We start from the raw sequence: 21,027 nt of genomic DNA, 5'->3' as shown, positions 1-21,027 counted from the left end.
TATTGCTAGGTCAAAGGATATGCATGGTTTTTGCCCTTTGGGCACAGTTGCAGATTGCTCTCCAGACTGCTTGGATCATTTCACAACTCAAACTACATTGCATTCTTTATATAAAAATCAACAGGTACATCCATTTCATTACTATGCAAATTTGCTTCCATCTTTAATTAATGATAAAATTATATGCATACCAAATAATTGTTTTAAAATTAATTTCTTTATGATTATTATCTGCAAATGTTTGATTTGTATACCATTTTATATAGCTATATACATGGGATAGCATTAAGATTTCTTGGGTAAAAAGGGTTTGTGAATGGAAAAAGTTAGTCTTTGGGACTTCACTTTTCAGACCTATAAAATGAGATTAAATGAAATGTTTCAGTTGTTGAAAACAGCATCTTAGAAGCCTATCCTTCTCTAAGCTTTTAGAAACCTTAAACAATACTCAGAAATTTCTGAGTTTCATTCATTGGGTAACAAGTTCCTTGAAAGTAGGGTTATGAACAGAATAAAGTGGATATTATACATAGGAGAAATTTAAAACAACTTAATTAGTTAATGAGTATTAGATCCTTTGAGGTAAATGGCAATATGGTATTCTCTCACATTTGACTTAGAGATTTCGTTAAGCCAAAGTTGATGCTTTCTCAGTTGCTTGATTTTTTTTTTTTTTTTTTTTTTTGTGGCTGCTTGTGCTCCATGGTAGTTATAGTATAAAAACAACTCCCCCTACTTGCCCTTCTGTGATGTACCTAGATAACTATAATCAGTTATTATAAGCCAAGCTCTGCCAGTTTTTGATAATGTGAATTAAATAAAATAAATTTTATTTAATTGGGACTCAATTTTCTCATGTGAAAAGAAATAGTTTAGCTTCTCTCTGATAAGCTTTTTTTTTTAATAATTTGATAACAATTTTAATTTATGATATCATATGTCCAAGTTAAATAAAAGCAATGTTTTATTTCTGAAGTTTATTCATTATCAATTGACATTAATTTCTTGCGATCTCAGGAGAAATCTGAATTCCCTTCTCAAATTCTAAAACCAAACTTTAAATGTATCAATAAAATATTTATTTATTGTTGTATATTAGAGATATTAAATGGTAAGGAAAAAATGCTTTCTCTCAAAATACTTTATTCTAAAGGAGTTTTTATTCTGATAACAAGAGAAAGATGTATATAGAGAAAACAATCATTTTAAAGGTAGAGTTCACAGAGTGCAAAATTACCCAAGAGGAAATGGTAAATTACTTCATTATCTTTACAAAGAAAATCCCATTGATTGTATTAGAATGATAATAGATAAGACACTGGGCAATGAGTCCCTCAGGTCCTATCTGTTATTGGGGAAAATTGGAGAACAAATAGCTCCAGAAAGAATGAAACAACAGGACCAAAGCTGGAAGAAAGTTCAGCTGTGGATGTGTCAGATAATGAAAAGCAAATTGAATGCTGGAACGTTAAATAAATGTAAGATCTATGAATCAAGTTAAGCTAGGTAAGGTCAAACAGGTGATAGAAAGTTTAAACATTATCATCTTGGATGCCAATGAATTTAAATGAAAGAGCATTAGTGAATTTAATACACATAATCATTACATATCCTATTATGGGCAAGATTCCCTTAGAGGAAATAGAATAGCTGAAATAATTTGGCCACATATGAGAAGACAGTGCCCATTGTAAAAAACCCTGATTTGGGGAGGGATTGAAGGCAAAAGGATAAGGGGATGGCAGAGGATGAGATGATAAGATAGTGTAGTGCAAACAATTGAACATGAGCTTGAATAGACTTCAAGATGTAGTAGATGATAGAATTGTCTGATATGTAATATTGATTATGAAGTAGAACTGAATAATAACTGATCAACAACAAAGAGCGCATACATGCAAAGAATATATGCAGTAAAGAAAAATTGATGCATATGAGGAAGGTGCTATCCTTAGCACCTATGTGTGTATTTGTGCACTTGTGTGGATATGTGTATTACATGTGTGAAAACTTCATGGAAGAAGTAACACCTGAGTTGTACTTGAAGGAAGAGAACGATTTCAACACAAAGAGAAACTAATTGTAAGTGAAGCATTTTATCCCACAATTCCTCCCTCTTGGATAAAAGAAACAGACAGAAGCTCTCGGTCAGATTTCAGTAGAGTTACGCCAGAAGCCCTCACTCCGAGGCAAGGCAGAATATTTTCCACTTGGTTGGCTGGTGGCAGAAGTGTTCTTCGGAGAGTGAAGATGCTACAAGTCGAGATTTCAGCGGAATGACATGAAGAGTTGGAGCTGGCTGGAGGCTGAAGAAAACTGAGGCAGAGGCTGAAGGACCAGACATTTTGGCGCCCTGAACGTGGGACAAACAGACCCCTCAGTGGATTTCAGTGGAAAAGCTCCGATCCTGATTCAAGTGGAAAAGCCTCTGATCCTGATCCAGTGGAAAAGACTCTTCAACCCGGAAATTAGAGTGAGTACAACAAAGAAATTTTGTTAAAAGAGTTAAAGTAGAATTTCAGCTAAGATGGGACAGATATTTAGAAAACAGCCTGTTTCTGTTCAAGGAAAATGTTTAGAGAGCATTGTCAAAGTTATGGAAAGCCAAGGTTTAATTATAAGTTTACAGCAAATCACTGAACTTTTACAAACTGTAAAGGACATATGTCCTTGTTTCTCTCTTGATAAGGAATTAGATCTAAATGAATGGAAATTGGTTGGAGAGGATCTTTGTCAATTCTATGATAAAAATGGGCCTAACTCAATAATTAATACATATAATGTAATACAATTGGCTATAAGAAGTTATTTAAGTGATAGAATGATGAAAAGGAAAGTACAGGAGGAAGAATTGCCAACTTTACTAGGTGAAAAGGAGGACAAATCAGATGAGAATGGAGTTAATTACAATTCTGAGTATGATACTTCACAGCAGGAGGAATTAAGTGATTCCACATCTCATGACCCTCCCCCCGCAATTAACCGTTCATGGGTGGAACAAGGGGGAGGGAGGGAGACAGAAACACAGTCAACTTCTCCTGTAAAGCAGAATTTGACAAGATTAGAAAAAGCATTAATTAAAGCAAAAAATGAAGGAGAAGATATATCTGATTTTATAAATGCATATCCTGTGATTGAAGAGCTCAACTCCTCAGGTCAAAAAGAGAGAAAATACACTCCTTTTAATTTGGGACGCAATAGGCAAACAGGAGCTGTTGTACAAATCACTTTTGACCAACTAGCTGGTGAAGGTCAGTATGCAGAGAGTTCAGAACAGATTTATTATCCCATAACAGTCTATGAGCAAATTTCTAAGGCTGCAATAAAAGCCTGGAATTCTCTCCCTGGACAGAAAGATGGAAATAATGCTTTCACAAAAATAGAGCAAGGTCCCAACGAACCTTTTGCAGATTTTGTGGGACGTTTACAAACAGCTGTAATAAGAACCATTGGAGACAATGCAGCAACAGAAATAATGACTAGACATTTGGCTAAGGAAAATGCCAATGAAATTTGCAAGAGAATTATATGGGGGCTAGACAAAAATGCTTCTTTAGAGGAAATCATAAGACGCTGTGCCACAGTGGGCACAAATGCTTATTATGCCCAGACTATGGTGAACTTGGAAAGACAAGGTCCTTCTTGGCAGAGGAATTCTAGAGAAACTCGTCGATATTTTCATTGTGGAAAAATTGGACATCTAAGAGCCCAATGTAGATACAGAGATACAATGAGAAGACAGGGTGAGAGAAAACCCAAAACCCCACATCCAAAATGTAACAGAGGCTTTCACTGGGCCTCTAAATGTATATTGACCCAGAGGAATGAGAGGCAGGGCCCAGCTCTAAAGTATCAATCAAAGGATAGGTGGGGCATGATAGCAGCTGAGGTTACACCCAAAGAGACTTTAGAAATTCAGAACTCTGATGTCATCAACCAACAGAAAAGCAATCAGGATTACAGTTGGGAAGAATACAGGCCTTTTAAGACAACAAGACAATATCCAATGCAAACAGCTCCAATGTAATTACCAGATGATGAGGAGAAATCCCAAAAGTGGTAAATAGAAGGGAATTAGATTAACTGCTTGGGGAAGAGGATCTGCTTATATTTCCACAGATGAAGAAAGAATCAGATGGCTGACAATGAGACTGTCAAAAGGATTCTTAAAATCTTCAGAAATCATTGGGTTCCCTGAGATGAAAAATTGTTGATGAGACTTTTTGCAGTACTTCAGAGCTTACAGGAATTATTAGATTCCTGGCACATGAACTAATGGACAATGGATTCCTTATGGACTATTTCTAGGACTTATGGACATTTGTAAATTTTCAGGTCGATTTATGTTGTTACATTACTACTAGCCTGTGTTATATTACTATGTGCTTATGTATTTTAAGCAATTGCAAGAATCATTGGATTTCTTGAGATGAAAGATTGTTGATGAGACTTTTGCAGTAGTTAAATTTTCATGTTGATTCATGTTATTTGTTACATTACCACTAGCCTGTGTTATATTGCTGTGTGCTTTTGTAAATTATGTATAATGCCTCCCATATTGATGGATTTATGTATACCATGTATATCTGTTACAAAGTTCTGGCCCATATTGATGGATTTATGTGTACCCCCTCAGAAACCCCCTATGTTTTAAAACAAAAGAAAGGGGGAGATGTTGGAATCCTTACTAGAAGATGTTTTGGGCAGAACCTGAAACAAGGTACTAAGTAGAACTAAGTTCAATGAGTTCACACCTCCCTTGAAGCTCGTTGGGCCAGAGAGCACTATGGGAGAAAACCCATAGTCTGATATGTAATATTGATTATGAAGTAGAACTGAATAATAACTGATCAACAACAAAGAGCGCATACATGCAAAGAATATATGCAGTAAAGAAAAATTGATGCATATGAGGAAGGTGCTATCCTTAGCACCTATGTGTGTATTTGTGCACTTGTGTGGATATGTGTATTACATGTGTGAAAACTTCATGGAAGAAGTAACACCTGAGTTGTACTTGAAGGAAGAGAACGATTTCAACACAAAGAGAAACTAATTGTAAGTGAAGCATTTTATTATTTTAGGGATTTTAAGGAATTTTATAATTTTTGAAGCTTATAGGAGGAAATGGTCTAAAAGCCTAAAACACTAATAAAAATTAGCACTGTTATCATGACTTAAGAGTTTATCAATAGCTTTAATTATGTTAATTAATTTAAAGTTCATAGCAAGCCTGGGAGATGGATGCTATTATTATTCCTATTTTACCTATTAAAATACTGAGGCACAGAGAGAGTAATCAAGTTGCCAAAATTCTGAGTTAGTGTATGGGATATATATGCCTTAATGTTCCATATTCAGAGATTTTGAGTCCTAGTATTTAAAGTTGAAAGATAGCTGAGAGATCTAATTTCTAGAAAAGGAATGACATTTTATTTTCAGAAAAAGAATTTCCAAGCCCAGAAAAGCAGTTTGAGTACCAAGGAACCAGAATCAGGATCATACCAGCCCTGACAGCTTCTTATAAAAAACACAGATCTTTCAATATACCATTGCAAAAAAAAAAAAAATATATATATATATATATATATATTATATATATAGTACCATATTTTATGACTAAGAATAGCTTAGTTTATAGAAGTTATTTTAATTATACATAGAAAATTTTAAAAAATAAATGTTTAACATAATTTAGGGTTTTAAGAATGTATGTTGAAATGACCAGGGTTGAAGAAAAAATATAAACACAAAAGCCCATAAAATCTTTTGAGTGATTAGAAGCTGTATGATACAGAAAATGGTTTTATGTTTATTGATTTTTCTGTTTTGCTTTGCATGGAAATTATTTTTATGGAGAAAAAAGAGGCATAAACAATTTAATTTTAAGGACAGATTTGACATGGAAGTCAATTTTCCTTTTAGAAATGTTGGGTCTTTCAGATAATTATATCTAGAAATTTAAATTTAATTCTCTGGGAAGAGATTATAACACATAGTTAGCTATTCTCCTAAAAATACTACTATAAGATATGAGAGATTAATTTCTCAAGGGAAATATTGTACAGATGAGGAAACACAAAATGTTAAGGATTGAAGCACTTTAGAAATATTGAACTTTATGAAAATTTCAGCTATAATTATTGTATTTATTGTTATTGGTGTTGACAGAAATTTGGAAGATACATTTAAGATGAAAGGGAAAAAATGAGGAGCTAACAAAGTAGACAAAAAAGTTTTCAGAGATTTAGGATAAAAATAATTGGAAATATATAGTCACAGAAGCCAAAGGAGATATGGAAACCAAAAATGACAGGTCAACAGTATCATATTACATAGGGAATTCGATAAAGATAAAGAAAAAATAACATTTTTGTATTTCCTAATCAGATTTTTGTTGACCTTGGAATATTTCTATAGTGTAATTCAGGTGGAATATATATTGGGATGATTTTAGGAAGACATGTTGCCAGTGGATGATGAGGAAATGGAATTTCTGAGTATTGTTTAATGATTCTGAAAGCTTAGTAGAGAAGGATAGGCTTCTAAGATGCCATTTTCAACAAATGAAACATTTCATTTAATCTCATTTTATAGTTCTGAAAAGTGAGGTCCCAAAGACAAATAAATCTTACATCAGGACTTCTTAAAATTTTTCCACTCACAAATCCTTTTCACTCAAGAAATGTTAACGCTACTCCAAGTAAATAAAAACATAAAATAGATATATGAATCAAATATTTACAGATAATAATCATAAAGAAATTTATTTTAAAACAATTATTTGGTATACATATAATTTTGCCATTAATTAAATATGGAAGCAAATCTTCCATACTAAGAAAATGGATGTACTTGTTTATTTTTACATAAAGAATTAAATCTCAGCAGAATATTTGATATCTTTTACTATTGTTTAATTTTTCATTACTCCCACATTGTTACATGATCTTATATGTTTAAGAAGCTTTGTCTTAAATAAAAAAATATTAAATAGTAAAAATTGAATTCAATGCAATGCTACTCTTTCTGCTACACTGTGTTGGACAGATATGGTACAATATATAGAGAAAATGAAAAGAAGTGCTATTTTGTTTGCTTTGGTTTCATTTTGACTTTTATTGGAAAAGAAATAGGTAATGGAGAGAAAATGATAGGCAGGTGAATCAGAGAATATGGAGAAAATATTGAAACAAAGACATGTTATTCAATAATAATCATAACCTTTCAATAAAATAAACAATCAAGATTTTGGTCAATGTGTGTCTATGTGTACGAGAGGAAAAAAAAATAGTCAGCAAAGGGAAGGAATTAAAAATAAGTGAGTTTAGGAAAGACTTTCTATAAAAGATGAAGCTTTGATTGAGACTTTAAGGAAGCCAGTGTGTTAGTAGGGAAAGTGGAAGAAGAGGAATATGACAGCCAAAGGTAACAGTCAGAGAAAATGCCCCAATCTAGGAGATATAATATCTTGTTTGTGAATTAATTAGGAAAGCATTACAGAATTAAATATAATAGGTTGGGGAATAACATATAAGAAGTCTAGAAAAGTAGAGCAATCTAGGTTATAGTGAGCTTTGAATTGAATTGATTTGACAAACAGAACATTTTGTGTTTGATTTTGGAGGTAATAGCCTCTGAGTGCAATGGTTTTGGGATATGAGGGGAAATGACAGGATCAGATCTGCACTTTAGAATATAACTTTAATGACTGAATGGAATGTGTATTGGAGTGAGGAGAGAATTGAAGTTGATACAGCCACTCATAAACTATTGCAATAGTCCAGACAAGAAATAATGAGGAGTTGAATAAAAATCGTGCCAATAACAGAAGAGAAAAGGTTTCAATTTTGAGAAAAGTTGCAAAAGTGAAATCAACAAGCCTTGGCAATATATTGGATACGAGGGATTTGAAAGAGTCAAAAATCCAAGATGACTCTCCATTTGTTAATTTGAACAACTGGAAGGATGTTTCCGCCCTTGGTAGTGAAAGGGAAAGTTTAAAGAAAGATAATGAACTCCATTTTAGACATGTTAAGTTTAAGATATATACTGGCCATCTAGTCCAAAATGCCTGATAGGAAATTCAAGTTGCTAGATTAGAAGTTAGTAAGAGTTTGGAGGCTGAATAGATAGATTTTACAATCATCAGTATAGTGATGTTAATTAAATGTATGAAAACTGATAACATTCCCAAGTGAAGAAACAAAGATTTTATATCCATATATCATTTTAATGATATATTATGAGACATTGGGTTTGGTACTCTTTAGTTGCATATCCAAAAATATACTTAATTTAGATGCATCACAAAATGTCTTCCTGACTTTGCTTTAATCTCTAGGATACATTTCTTGAGCATTTCTAATTCAAAGCAAAGACAGTATGAGTCCTTAGGGCATTTCATTGCTGATTTTCTTTAATAACAAATCATACATAAAAGATATAAATAACACTCAAATATAAATTATCATTCCCAAATTTGTTATGAGGACACTTGAAAAGAAACATATAACCAATGCAGACAAGATAGAAGGGAAGCAATAAACTAGGGGGAAAATACACTTAAGGATTCTGATAAAGGCCATATTTCTAAAATATGTACAGAATTGACTCAGATTTAGAAAATGGACAATTTTCTGATAAAGAAATTGAAATCATTTCTACTCATATGCAAAGGTGCTCTAAATCATTATTCATCAGAGAAATGTAAATTAAGACAACTCTGAGATACCACTACATACTACTCAGATTGGATAAGATGACAGGAACATTGGAGGGGAATGTGGGAAAACTGGGATACTGATACATTGTTGGTGGAATTGTAAACTGATTCAACCATTTGAGAGACCAGTTTGCAAATAGGCTCAAAGGTCTATCAAATTGTTCATACCCTTTGATCCAGGGCTTGTTTTTACAGGGCTTGTATCCCAAAGAGATCATAAAGGAAAGAAAGGGACCCACATGTCCAAAAATGTTTGCGGCAGCCCTTTTTGTAGTGGCAAGAAGCTGGAACTGAGTAGATGCCCATCAGTTGTAGAATGGCTGAATAAGTTATGCTATATGAAAGTTATGGAATATTACTGTTCTGTAAAAAAACGATCAGCAGAATAATTTCAGAGAGGCCTGGAGAGATTTACATGAACTGATGCTAAATGAAGTGAGCAAAACCTAGAGATCATTGTACATGACAACATCAAGATTACACAATGATTAATTCTGATGGACATGGCTCTTTTCAACAATGAGATGATTCAGTCCAATTCCAATGGTCTTGTGATGAAGAGAGCCATCTGCACCCAGAGAAAGGAGTGTGAGAATTGAGGGTGGATCATATTTTGCTATTCTTTGCTTGCATTTTGTTTTCTTTTTCTTTTTTTTTCCTTTTTGATATGATTTTTCTTATGCAGCATGATAATTGTGGAAATATGTATAGAAGAACTGCACATGTTTGACATATATTGGATTATTTGCCATCTAGGGGAGGGAGTGGGAGGGAAAAATTTGTAACACAAGGTTTTGCAAGGGTGAATGTTGAGAGCTATCCATGCATATATTTTTAAAACAAAAAGGCCAAAAAGAAGAGAAGAAAAGAAACACATAATAGTGGAGAGAATTCTAGATTTGAAATTAGATCAAAAGTCAAATACCACCTCTGGCACTTAATATCTGTGTGACAATGAGTAAGTAAGTTAATCTCCATGGATTTTCTTAAGTAATTTTATTAAAGATGTGATAAGAAAGGACATTTGAAATTGGATGATGATGAGCAATTTAATTTTTTTGCTTAAAGCTTTGAATTCTAGATTCTCTCCCTTATTCTCACCCCCAACATACATTAAGAAAGTACATATGAAAATATGCAAGATATTTCCACAATAATCATGTTGTGAAAGGAAACATAAATTCCCCCTTTAAAAAACCCTCAAGAAAAAATAAAGGAGAGAGAGAGAGAGAGAGAGAGAGAGAGAGAGAGAAAGAGAGAGAGAGAGAGAGAGATGGAGATGGGGATGAAGTGGAAGGGAAGGGAGAAGAAGAGAGGAGTGGGAGGGAGAGGAAGGAGTAGGGACTATGAGAGAGGAATGGGAAGAGTATGCTTCAATAGGTATTCAGACACAAGTTTTTTTTTTTTTTTTTTTTTTTTTTTGTTTGTTTGTTTTTTTTTTTTTTTCTGGGTATGGATAGGATTTTCCATCAAGTCTTTCAGAGTAGTCATAGATCATTGTATTTCTGAAAATAGCAGTCATTCATAGCTGATCATCCCAAAATATTGCTGTTACTTTGTATATAATACATTTCACTTTGCTTAAGTTCATGGAAGAGTTTCTAGGTTTTTTGAGAACATCCTCATAAAACAATGATATTACATCATAGTCACATATCACAGCTTACTCAGCCTTTTCCCAATTGATGGGGATGCCCTCAGTTTCCAATATTTTTGCACTGAGAAAGGATGAAAGTAGTACTTATTTAATAGGATTGTTCTTAAAACTCAAATGAAATGTTACATGAAAGATGTGTCACAGACTTTAAGTTGCAATATAAATGCCTATCATTTTCATCATCATTATTTATATTATTATTGTAGTAAATAGTAATAGAATCATAATGAAGTAAAAAGTACAATATTATTATTATTTATGGAATATATGGATAATAGGGTATTTATTCCTCTTATTAATGTAATTATTATGTTATAGAATTCTACAGAATATGTTAGAGCAACAAAGTAAATAAATTGAATTTTAATACAGATTTACTACTCTTTGTGAAGTTTTACTTCTCTGGCTTCAGTTTGCTCACCTGTAAGATAATATTAGACTAGTCCAATCATATTATGTAGATATTTGATGTATGAATGTCAGGTTAAAAAGGTGAGCAAAACAGGATGTAATAGACTTGTTTCAATAAGAGATACAGTCCAGAGACTCTTAAAATTTTTCTGTTCACAATTCCCTTTTGCTTGTAAAATTTTTACAGGATCTCAAGTATATAGGTATATAAATCAGTTATACAAATCAAATATTTACTGATAAAAATCATAATTTCATGATCTCCAGATTCTAAGACTCCATATGGGGATATAACTCAAGTTTTAAAAGCTGGGATTATAGTCCACTTAAATTAAATAGAAACCCCAAACATCAACTCCATAGTCTTTTCTTTGTATAAGGAAAGAAAAAGAACTCTTCAAACAGCAAAATAGAATATCTACAAATTCTAGAAATTTTAAAATGGAGTCCAAACAGCATTTACAACAATTTAAACTTGCTCTAGGGAAATTAAACTCATTTTTAACACCAGCATGCTTTCAATGAGTCTAAGTCACAGTAAGGGTTAGAGAATAACAATCTCTTCCAAAGTAAGGCCACATTTCAAATGAGGGAAAGAGTGGTGGTAATATGTATGGTACACACACACACACACACACACACACACACACACACACAAAATAGGCTAAAATATAAAACAGAAGAGATTTAATGAAAAAAGTAATGTAACATACATTTCCAAAAAGCATAATCAAAAGAAATGAATTGCATATGTAGTAAGAAAATAGGATAAACCAAATCAAGATCAAATGATATAATGGGATCAATATAATGCCAAATGACCCAGAGGATTAAGTAGACTTAATTATTAAGTAGACTATTTATTGAAGACTTAAAAGATAATATAGGTGAGAACCTCACAGGCTTAAAAAATGTTGATGGGTTCTCATCTGGGGCATTGGAGCGGATCAAAAAATTAATGAAATCATGGAGTTACATATATATATATATATATATATATATATATATATATATATATATATATATATATATATATATATATATGGGACACATCAGGACTTTATAAATTTAAGAATTTGTAAAACCTGTGAAAATGATACTAAGACTGTGAGTGATAAAGGATTTGTCTGATGTGTCCCTCATGATAATATTCTGATTTGTATCTATTCTCACAGATGACTCAAATGACCATATACTGATTGTCAACAGCATTTGCCAGCTGATTCCTTACAGGGAATACCAATGGAAATTTATTTTCCTCCAGCATATTTAAATTTGTTCAATTGAATGAGTATTGGAAAAGGTCTACTAGGTATCTGCCAGGTACTAGATTATTTGGGTGATGCAAAAATGAAACAGTCCTTGCTTGCAAAGAAAGTATTTTATGTTGGAGATTATCATGTAAAGAAAAATATAAATATAAAATGCACATAAAACAATTTTTTAAAATGTAAGTTGTAATCATTATCAATTGGAAGGATCAGGTAAAGCTTTGCATTAGGAGTAACACCTAATCCCACGTTTGAAGGTTGTGGAGTGGAGGCTTCCAAGGTTTAAGTCAGTATGGAGAGTATTTTGGTTACAATGGCCAACATGTATAAAGATTCAGGCAGGATATAATTACAAAAATAGGGGTATCAATTAAGGCAATAAAGATAAAACATAGTGTGTATAAAAACAAAAATAAATAAATAAGTCTCTTAACAACAGATTGGAGCCAGATTCTAAAAGGTTTTAAATGACAAACAAGAGTTAATATTTTGTTTCACTATCAATAGGTAATAACAAATTTTTTTTCTTTCTTTCTTTCTTTCTTTTTTTTTTTTTTTGAACAGGAATATGATATAATCAGAACAATTAGGAGGCAACTACAATAATCAGAATGTGGATTATCTAAATAAAGAATTCACATTTTCTCATGCCACAGACACCTTTGTCAATCTGTTGAGTTCTATGACTCCTTTCTTACAATAATATTTTGGATGCATAAAATAAAATATATTTTACTACCATAATACATCATTACAGTAATGCTAAGATTTGATTTTCCCTTCCAAATTCCCTGTCCTTGCCCAAATTATTTCCACAATTCCAGATGGTGGTTACATGATTGGAGTGAATGGCATGACACAAATGATGTTATGGAAAGAAAAGTTCTAAGATATGCCAAAAAAAAAAAAAAAAAAATATGGATATTTGTGAAGAGGATGTGTAAGGACTCAGATACTGGGTGAGAAGAAGTATCTTAATAGAGAAAAAAACAAGGTTCAGTAGGAGTTACCTTGTGTTGATTAGAAGAATGGAAATATAGTACACATATATATAGGAGAGCTTAAAGGTTTGAATAATTCAATACATAGATAAACCTTCTCTTTGCCTCTGCTTTTTGTAAACATGACTCTGGAATTTGAAAGTCCCATAATTAAGTTTAACTGACCTTTTTAAAATAGCTTTATAGTTTTCAAAGAAATTTATATTGTACTTTTTTTCCAACAATATTCTTTTGAGTTAGGCCTTATTATTCTCACTTTATAGAAGAAGAAAAACCATTTAAAGAGCTTTGCTGACTTGTACATGATGATAGAAGTAGTTCCAGAAACCAAATATGAAACCAAATTTTCAATGCACATCAATTGGGCAATGGCTGATGCTCATCAATTGGGGGATGGCAGAAAATTGTTGCATGTAATTAGGATAGCATACTCTTGTGTCATAAGAAATGATGAGCAAGATGTTCTCAGAAAAACCTGGAAAGTCTCCCACAAGCTAATGCAAAGTGAAATGTACTGTGTACAAAGTAACAGAAATAATGTCACATGATTAGCTTTTAATGACATGACTATTCTAAGCAATACAATGATGCAAGACAACTCTGATGGACTTATGGTGAATAATGCTATTCATCCCCAGAGAAAGAACTGATGGAATTGGAATGAAGATTGTGGCAAGCTTTGTTTTTTACCTTATGTTTCTTGAAGTTTTGTTTTGTCTATATTTTCTTTCATAATGTGACTATTATGGAAAGGTTTCACATGTCTACACATGTGTAATCTGTATTGAATTGTTTGCATTCTCAATTGGGAGTGTAGAAGAGAAAAAAAAATCTGAGAATCAAAGTTTTAAAAATAAATAGTAAAAATTGTTTTTACATGTAACTGATTGTTAAGTACCATGTCTAAGTGAAGGGGCAGGTCAATTCTCCGAGAGCCTCCACAGCTGTGGATCATAACACTTGAAGGAGCTGCAAAGCAGCCTTTATTGACACAAGTGTTGTTTGTAGACTGGGAATGAAATAAATTGGAGGCAGAGGGAAGAGGAGAGAGTCAGGCAATGCAACTGCCTCTCAGTAGAGAGGTCAGAGAACAGCAACTGTCTCTCAGTCTCCTTGTACTATCGTCTCACATGAAGAAATCCATTCTACATGTCTGAGTTACACTTCCAGCCACCAGGTGGCTTCCGTATCACAACAATGGTGAACAATAAAATACTAAATTAAAACATAATAATAAAATCATTCAATAGAAAAAAAAAAAACTAAAATCAAGTTTTCTTGACTCTGAGTCTAGAAATCTTTCCAATTCATCATACTGTTTCAAGAATTCTTTGTCATTAGCCAGTTATTGGAGGGGAAAGTATTTTTACATCTTGCCCCTTTTAAATCTACCAATTTATTAAGCTCTATAGGATCTATATATTTTTAAAAATCATTAGTTTCCATGTTGCTTTTGCTTTTTTTTTTTTTTTTTTTTTTTTTTTTTTTGCAACTAGGTATTATTTCTCTCAAGTTGGAAATGCTGCAAATAGCTACTCATTCACTGACTCCAAAACTGATTTGTATGGAAATTTTGACCTGCTACATTTATGAGCTGGACTTCTTTATTATTTATCAGCAGTGTAATTTCCCTCACTCTTTCTAACCAGTACAGAATTAGGGAACAAACAATGCAGACTAAATAGTGATTCATTTTAGCCCAATTAAATTCAGTTATTTCTGTACTTCAGTGAGGCATAAGCCTCAATCTCCCTAGATTCCTCCCTAAGAGGGACTATAAGGAATGAACTACTATCTCTGATGTTTCTTTTTTTTTTTTCTTTTTTTTTTTTAATACTGGAGAGTGTCTACTGATAAGTACACTTATTTAGGGATTACCTAGATTTTTATTTTTAAAAGAAATGTGCTATGCAAATCTGATGTGACAGATTCTACTCAAGCCAGAAAATAATCTTTCTAGTTAATAAGAATGACTACAACAGCAAAGCTAACAAATGAAAAACTTTTCCATTAGGGTGATTAAAGACAAAAGATATTCCTTACATATTAAAATAATTTCATATATTAGATAATTTCATTTTCCAGATTTATTTTATTCATATTTCCAGATTTTATTATTAATGACCATTATTCTACTCAATAGTAAAATACAAATACTTTGCCTGAAATGATGGTAATGAAAGCAATTAAACTAATATACTTTGTCCCAAGGCTTAGAACTAACTATTCTGAGGAAATAGAGAGTAAAATCTCTCTAAATCATTGAGCCTAATGGAAAGTTTGAACTTTAAAGAATAAATTATTTTATCTAAAGATTATCTTTATATAAAAAGGTCACAGTACCCATTTTTAAAAATTTATTTTATTGTGCTATACTATCAGTTTGAGAGTTTTAAGTAAGAGACCATCTCTAAAACTGTCTACTATAAAATTAGAAGAAAGAATTGGAGAGGTTAAATAAGCTCCTGGTGATCAGACAGGTGGAAAAATTGCAAACCTAGGATTAAAACCATTGTACTTTGATTATAAATCCAGTGTTCTTTCCATAGTAATAAGTTGTCTTCCTGGATCAAAATAACAGAAATTCTTTACATTAAAATATTTAGGGTCAAGTTTCTAAGTGATAATGCCAAACCAAATTGTGAATCTATGTTTTATTTCTTTTAATATGTGAAAATGATTGTAAACAAATCCATTGTGCACTGTTCTATTTTTTTTTTAAATTATCCCTCAGAATTTAAAGCATGATAGTCCTATTGAATGAATAAAATTCGCCAGTCTTATCTAAAGAGATTGTTTCCTTGGAGGCATCTTTTTGTATTCTTACTGTTCTGTATTCTACTATTTTTCAACATTGGAACTGAAATGAATAATCCTGTATATATAAAGAATATATTTCCAGAATGTCCTATTCATTTGCATTAAGTTGAAGGAAGTATAAAATCAATATTATTTAAAAAGGGGAAAAGAAATACTTGATTCTTTTATCTTAAAACTTGGCAGTGTGAACTTAGAAACATGGGGATGAGGGGAATGTTAACATTATGGAATGAATCCAGTCTGTAGAAATTTAGAATGATTTCTGTTATCCTATTTTATCTCATTAGAGTTGAATGGAATGTGCTATATTATTATTCATGATAGTATTAATGTAGAGGAGTTATAAAGAACCTGCAACAATGAGGAAAAGAGTGCATAACATGGAGGCTCCATTTAAAGTATAGTCTTGTTTGAATTTTTCATGTCAGCATTGAAAGATAGATTACATTTTGCTATCTACATTTATTTCCAATACTGATAATCTCTTAGAACACTTACTGACATTTCCCCTTATAATATTATAACAACTCATTAAAGAATACAAAGAAATATGTGTAATAAAAGACTTTTATAATGATCAATCATTAAATGGGTTAACTTGTACAGTAAATAGATTCTATGTTAGACTTTATCCCAGGAAGCTAATTAAAGAGTACTATTACAATTTAATAAGATTAAATTAAAAGGCTTTTCATAGAATGAGAAAAATAATTTAAAATGCTTTCATGGAAAGGTCAATTGTGATTTAGCAGTAGAGAAGAATTATATTTTGTTTATAATTATATATTCAAAGGGATAATCATTTATATATGTGATTTTTATATGTTGATAGGGAGTAAAGCACCAAAAGAACAGAGAAATTTACAACTATTGAAAAAATTGAAAGAAAAGAGAAAAATAATAATATTATAAATAATTCTAATCTCGAGAATTTAAAGTGATAATTTTTAAGATGAAGGTTTTTTCTACATAAACTTCCAAGTCATTTATGAAACACATTCCCTCTGCAACTTTACCGCCAAAGATGGTTTTACAAATACTGTAGTCAAATCTTATGTGGTTTATGAATTACATAATCGACTTGACTTACAAAATATTTAGTATCAAAAAGCATAGTCCTTATTAAATTTCTTCAATGACTTTTCACTGAACTGAATGATTTCAAATCTTTCAAATTCCACTGTTTTTTTGTTGTTATTCAATCATTTCTGACTCTTTTTGACCTATTTGGCAAAGATATGGTTTGTTGTTTCCTTCTCTGATTTATTTTATAGATGAGGAAACTGAAGCAAAAAGAGTTAAATGACTTGCCCAACATCTTACAACATGTAACTAAGACTAGATTTGAACTCAGATCTTCCTGATTCTATGGCTGGCAATCTATTGACTGAGTCACTGAATTGCTTTTTATTGTTACATAGAGTATTTCTAAAATTTTAAATAAAGCAGAAAATAAAGCATAATAGCATTATACAAGGAGTCAACAAATAAGTCCTTAGTGAGTTCCCATCTCAATTTAATCACATCTCTAACACAAACTACAAGCATTTTTTTTATATATATATTTATAGAGTTGTGGGATTTTCCCAAATCCTAAAAGATTCCTTTCTTAAGATTGAATTTTTCATTTCTTTTTTTTTTTTTAGAATAGACTAATTAGAAAATGTCCTAAGGCCAGGAAATTGACTATCACTGTCTGTTTAGTTTATTGATTAATTCATCTACAATGAGAGGTAATACCATTCTTCTCGTTTTCCTCATATGTTTTCTAATTTCCAAACATTTGAATTGGATTCATTTTCAAGTGTTTTCAAGAAAAAAGGATAAATATTTGAGGACAGAAAACTAGCAGAGGCATAGTTTTCTTTAATATTTTATTTTTCCCAATTATGTGTATGTGTGGGGGATGGGGGCGGAGATTGACACTCATTTCTTAAATTGTGAGTTCTAAATTCTCTTTCTTCTTTCTTTGAGATGACAAGAATTTGATTTAGGTTATACTTGTCCATTCTTTGCAAAATAAAATAAAATAAATAAATCTATATTAGCCGTGTTGTGAAAGAAAACACAGACACCCCCATATCCAAAAACAAGCAAATATATATTTATATCTAGGATACAGACCTAGTGTTGGTATTCTTTGATCACTATATGTGTGTGTGTGTGTGTGTGTGTGTGTGTGTGTGTGTGTGTGTGTGTGTGTTAAAGGATGCTTCAATTTGTATTTAAATACCAACATTTTTTTTCTCTTGAGAGGTATAGCTCTTCAGAAGTTCTTTAAAATTGTCTTGGATTATTGGATTGCTGATACTTGCTGTCATTTATGGTTAATCATCTTACAACACTGGTATTATTGTATCCAGTGTGCTCTTGCTGTTCATTTCACTTTGCATTACTTCATATAGGTCATACTAGTTTTTTTTTTTTTTTAACATTTCACTTATAAATGATTTTTTAGAAAAGTAGTATTCCAGGGCAACTAGATGGTATAGTAGGTAAAACACCGTACTGAAGTCAGAAGGACTTGATTTCAAATTCAGTCTCAGATACAACACTTACTAGTTCTGTAATGCTGAGCAAGTTGCTAAACCTCAATTGCTTTGCCAAAAAAAAAAAAAAAAAAAAAAAGAAAAGAAAAGAAAAGAAAAAAGAAAAGTAGCATTCCATCACAACCATATATTTCAACTTGTTCAGTCATTCCCCTCTTGATGGGCATCCCCTCAATTTTTAATTCTTTGTCACTACAAAAAAAGAGCACATATCTGTGTCTTTATATATGCGTGTATGCACATAGACAATAATAGATTGTTTTCCTTCTTTAAAAATCTTTTTGGGATACAGACCTTGTAGTGGTATAGTCAGATTATAAGGAATCATAAGGTGTTAATACTTTTATAACCTTTTATAACCTATAATAACCTATTCTTTTGGGAATAGTTCTGAATTGCCCTTCAGAATGAATGAATCAGTTAATAACTTTACCAACAGTGCATTAGTGTCCTAATTTCTCTACACCCATCTCCTCATTTTCTTTTTTGTTTATATTAGTGGATGTGATGAGTATGGAGTGGTGTGTCAGTTATTTTAATTTGCATTTCTCTAATCAATAGTGATTTAGAGGGGGAATTTAATGACTACAGATAGATTTGTTTACTTCCTTTAAAAATGTATTCGCATCATTTGATCATGTTTTAATAGGGAAATGGCTCTCTTTTATTAAAAAATGTCATTCAATTCTCTATATATTTGAAAATGTAATTTTTTTCATAGTTGATTGTATGTCTCTTTATATTATTTTCCTTTCTATTTAGTCAATGTTTTGTGCACTTTCACCCTGTTCATCTTTAAATTATTTTGCTTCTTAATGTTCCCTCCTTTCTATTATAGACTCCCCCCACCTTATTTCTTATCTTTTTCTCCTTCTACTTTCCTGTAGATTTAAATAAATTACTTATACCTAATTGTGTGTGTGTGTTATCTCTTTGAGCCAACTACAATGAAAGCTAGGTTCCAGTACTCCTTTCCCTCAACTCATCCATTTCCTCCTCCACAGTAAAACCTCTTTCCCATTTTTTTAATTTGAGAAAATTCATTCTATTCTTCTTTTTTCCTTTCTCCTTTCCCCAATGCATATCTATTTCCCATCCCCTAATTTTAATTTTTAAGTATTATTCCATCATATTCAACTCACATCCCATGTCTTCTGTCTATGGGTTATCTTTACTATAATGAGAAAATTCTTAGACGATACAAGTACTGTCTTCCCATATAAGAATGTAATATAAAGTCTAATCTTATTTTATCCCTTATGATATACCTACCCTGTTTATCTTTTTGTGTTTCTTTGAATGCTGTATTTGAAAGCAAATTTTTCTATTCAGCACTTGTCTGTTCATGACACCCTTGAAAGTCTTCTCTTTTATAAATTACCCATTTTTCTCTCAAAAAAGATTAAACTCATTTTTTCTGGGTAAGTTATTCTTGGTTGTAATCCTAACTTTTTTGCCCTGTGAAATATTGAATGCCAAACCATCTGATCTTTTCATGTAAATGATGATACATGTTGTATGATCCTAATAGTGGTAACACAATTTTTTAATTTTTTTTTTCTGGTTACTTGAAATATTTTTTTCTTGGATCTGGGAGCTCTGGAATTTGACTATAATGTTCTTGAAATTTTTCTTTTTGAAATCTTTTTCAGGAGTCATCACTGATTTTTTTTTTTTAATTTCTATTTTACCTTCAAGGTTATAAAGGCAATTTTACTTGGTAATTTCTTGAAAGATGATGTCTAGATCTTTTTTTGGTGATAGCTTTCAGATAGTCCAACAATTGTTAAGCTATCTTTCCTGAATCTATTTCTCAGGTCAGTTGTTTATTCAGTGAATTATTTCACATTTTCTTTCATTTTTCTTTCATTCTTTTGATTTTTTTTTGTTTGTTTCTTGATTTTTCATTGAGTCACTAGCTTCCACTTGTGCAATTCTAATTTTAAGATATTATTTTCTTCTGTGAACTTTTTTACATCCTTTTCTATTTCTCCAATTCTACTTTTTATGGAGTTCTCTTCAGTGACTTTTTTTGCATGTCTTCTTATATTTGACCAGTTCTATATTCTAAGCAGCTTTAATCATTTAATTTTTATCCTTCTTTTATCATTTGGTCTCTTTTGAAAGGTTTTGTTTCAGAAATGTTTTTGCCTCTTTTGCCAAAATATTTATTCGTTTTTTCCATGATTTTCTAGCATTACTTTCATTTCTTTTCACATTTTTTCCATTGCCACTTCAAAAACCATGGAGATCTTTCAGTAATTCTTTTTTGGATCTGAGACCAATTCCCATTTGCTTGAGTCTTTGAATATATTTCTTTTGACTTTGTTATGTTCTGAGTTTGTATTTTGATCTTCCCTATAGCATATTTATTTTTTGGGATCATTATTTGTTTGATTTTTGTTCATTTTCCCTGCCTATTTGATGTTGATCTTCCTACTAAAGTTGGGCTCTATTTTTAGGGTATAGGGGGCACTGTCTCAAACTTCAACTACTTTGTGCTGTTCCCTGAACAGCTAATTCCATGTATTTGTATGTTTTCATTCTTCAACCCAGATTTGCATATGGGCTATGCAACAGAGTCTTGAACCCA

Source organism: Antechinus flavipes, chromosome 3, assembly GCF_016432865.1.
Source record: "Antechinus flavipes isolate AdamAnt ecotype Samford, QLD, Australia chromosome 3, AdamAnt_v2, whole genome shotgun sequence".
Taxonomy (NCBI): Eukaryota; Metazoa; Chordata; class Mammalia; order Dasyuromorphia; family Dasyuridae; genus Antechinus; species Antechinus flavipes.
Note: the sequence above shows the minus strand (reverse complement) of the source record.